Genomic DNA, 3,932 nt, shown 5'->3' with positions numbered 1-3,932 from the left:
CTTGGATTGAGACTCAACTTCTTCGTGCTTTATCTAAATTTGAAAAAAGTGTGTTGTTATACTTGACAATGCTCCATATGTTGAACAAACCCGGAAAGCTGATATGCAGAAATGGTTGGAAAAAAAACATTGAATTTCCTGAGTCTTCCAGCAAATCACAACTGTGGGCTCGAATTAAACTATTGATTTCAACTACTGAAAATGTTTATGAAATTGATGAACTGTTGAAATCACATGGACATGAAATTCTGCGACTTCCACCTTATTGTTGCCAATATAACGCAATAGAACTGGCTTGGACCTCATCTAAATGTAGGCAGATTGGAGGGGCAAAGCATATTCCAAATAAAGAAAAAAAGCATAAAAAAAGCATATTCCAAATAAAGAAAAAAAGAAAGAAGCTCTTTCAAAAATTACTGCCGACAATTGTAAGAACAGCATAAACCACTGTGAAAAACTTATTAAAGCAGATTGGCAGGAATATATGGGGAATTATACCATCACAGATATAATACCACCGATTATTATATCTCTTGCGAAATCAGGTTCGGAAAGGGATGATGACGATGTATTTTAGTTCTAAAAAATTTATTATCTAATAATTTAATAAATGTGTTACAAATTCTATTCATATATGTAATACTTAGGGGTGCACTCAGGACCGACACTACTTATCGATCAAATAATAAACTAATTAATCGTGTGTGATTCGCTATACATTTTCATATAGTATTTATGGACACGATTGGGAATATTTATCAATTGAAAGAATTTATAAACATGGAAATGTTTTTACTCTTGTAATGAGATCATAAAGAATTAATTTTGTTGTATAAATTTTTAAAATTTGTTATGTTTGCTCTTTTACTTGAAATATTAAAATATTATATTAAATGACCTTAAAAACTTGGTCATTTTCTGGAGTGTATACCGATTGGGTATACACCAAAATTTCATTACTGAAAATTGAATTGAATTGCCCAAGTGATTTTGAGAGAGTTTTTATCAGACTTTCCTATATCTAAAACTACTAGTAAGGTCCCTTCAACACACAACACTGTTTTAAGGATTGTAACTTGTTTTTAAAGCATATTAAAACAGCCTTCGGCTCATGGGCCTGCTTAGCACTACAGTTAAAATATTAAGAATTCTGCCTTGTTTTTTAAGGTAAAAGGCGTGCTATAAAAACTCATGTAGATAACGATTGTAAAAGAATATCGATAGATTTTGCCGATGGGGTAAAACACTTTTTTGGCCTCCTGACATCTAAATGTCAAATTAACGTACAATTGACACCTATTGAAAGACTGTATTTACAGTCGTCTGGGTATTTTACGCACGGACGTGTGTAAAGTGACAGTTTTACCGCACGGCCAAAATTATCTTCATAGACATTTATTAAAAAAAACTGTTTGTAAGATGAAAACATTTTTAATAAAACGCTCTACACACAACCTTTCAATCTTAGAACTCCTTTTTCTTCACACCACTTTATAATTATAAACACATTGTACTGGGCTTCATACCTTGCTCGCGATTTTTCGAGCAATACCTCGGTTGGAACATTTTCTGCAGCACTTCTGATTTCTGGTGGGGTACACATGGGGCTATTATCGCTCGACATTTTGAAACATAAAATCACCAACGATAACAAAACTTTGTGTCTGAGACGTTTTTGCGTCTTTTTTAATTGTTTGACATTAGAGTGCATAGCCACCGTGATATTTATTGTCATACGTATTTATTTGTATTAATTCTGAATTTTGTAATTGGATTTTTGTTTAAACGTCGACCAAAAAGCTTAATACAAATCTTGTGCGTTAACCATTTTACAGTGCTTAATTATTAAAGCACTCCGCTGCGCGTCGTGCTTCAAATTCATTTCGCACTGTAAAATGTAAGTTACCGCACACAAATGTAAATAACTATTAAATATCTGTAAAATTGATGTGAAAGCTGTATTTATTAATGAATTAAGATTATATGCGGTTTTGCTCTGTTTTTAAGGTAAATCAGAAAGTTGAAATGTTAATGCATTTTGGTCTATTTTTCAGGATATTTTTAAAAAAGTTAAAATTTGCCTTTGGTTCATAAAACTGGGCTGAATTTTAAGGCATTTTAGTCTGTATAAAAATAGTTTATCTAACGAGTCCGGGAAAATAAATTTCTTTTGAGTTCTTATGAGTACAAAAATTATTTTATTCAGACAAATCAATATTTTAACATAAAATAGTTACAAACTATTGTAAGCCACTATCAGTACTATTCGAAGTGCCACTAGAATCATCTGAGCTACAAAAATAAAACCATAAGAAAATCAAACTTTTGTTTGGGTTTTGGTTGTACTTACCTGAGTACATAACTACTATAGAGGTCATAAAATCAATCTTGTCATTATTATTATCAAATTTTATAGTCATTGTCTTAAACAACATTATTGGCCCTTTACCTTAAAACAACACTTCAGTATCAGTTTCAGCGATGATTTTTTAAATAAATTGCACCAAACACTTCACAAGACACAATTCCTGGGTTTGCTGCGATAATTAAACGCAGGGGTTCTTCGTCGTTGATGGAAAAAAAAACATTCTCTATGAGAAGGCAATGCAAATATTTTTCGTTTCTTATTCAACAACGCACGTTGGAAATCTTGTAAACTTTTAAAGCCGGTAAGCTAACTCCGTACTTTTTTGTATCCATTTTTATCTGGAAGGGATAAAGGTTTTTACACATTTACCACATTTACAAAATCGATACACAATACGTACGGCTTCTATGTCTTTTGCTATCAAGTAATGGTGTTCAAAAATTATTTGATCCGAAAATGATGATGATGATGATTATTATTATTATTGAACTCCCAGTGCACCAAATTTGCCTGAACGGACCAATCAGAGTGCTGATGTCACAGCATGGAATTTTAAATTACAGTAAATTTGAATGCGCATTTAGAAAGTGTAATACTCAAAACACTTCTTAAAGAAATGAGTTACAGATTAGTCAGGATTCAATAATTTTTTTAACTTGACGACTTAAAATGACGATTACCAAGTGTTCAGAAAATATAATAATACAAGATGTAATAAGTATATTCAAATATATAAAAAATAATAATTTTTATTAAAGTTTATGTGGTGCACTGCACCTGCGCACCATAGCATGAGACGCCACTGGTAATACTCCTATATTCCGGGTCGGGTCAAAATCATACGGAACACTGAACTCGTATTGATAGAAATGCCTTTGGGCTTGGTTTGTTTGTAACACACATAACCTCTGCAAGTTTTTACAAGAGACAAGGCTTGTGATTGGTCGATTCCTATTGTTTTTGACAGTCGACAGCTGTCACGTTTTCTGATCGTAATTTTTCCATTTTTTAAGTGTGTTTTTTACTGTTTTTACAATAAAATGCTATGGTTAATTCATTTGTAGTGTGAGGAATCCGCTACAACAAAGCTCGGTGAAGATAGCAAGTAGCTACTTGCTGGCAAGTATAGAATTACAGCGGACCAGTTCAGTCTTGGTTATCCTTTACAAATTGAGTAAAATAAAGACAATAAACTCTAAACGACCCCTAACCTTTTTAAAAAGTGGGCCTTTTGTATTTGTCACAATCATTATAAATAAAATTATGGTTTATTAAAAAAAAAAAAGTGATAATGGCCTACGGTAATCTTCTTGCCGTCGAACTCTTCCCAGAGCTGGATTTTGCTCACAATTTTTTATTTTGTAAAGTTATTAATGCTCTTTTAACTTGCAACAATAAAAAAGTGGCACATCGTTGATAACAAATAATAAAAAAATAAAAATTCTTAAAATTTATAAAAAATCAAACTGTCCAACCCCTTCCCAGGGCTCGATTTTTTTTAAACTTTTACACATTGTAGACTTTTTAATGCCCTTTCAACCTGTAGTAAAACGAAAGTGGCACA

This window comes from Tribolium madens, unplaced genomic scaffold (assembly GCF_015345945.1).
Source record: "Tribolium madens isolate multiple individuals breed KSU strain unplaced genomic scaffold, Tmad_KSU_1.1 Scaffold_19;HRSCAF=116;Tcas5.2_LG9, whole genome shotgun sequence".
NCBI classification, from domain to species: domain Eukaryota; kingdom Metazoa; phylum Arthropoda; class Insecta; order Coleoptera; family Tenebrionidae; genus Tribolium; species Tribolium madens.
The sequence above is the reverse complement of the archived record's forward strand: the minus strand, read 5'-3'. Positions refer to the sequence as shown.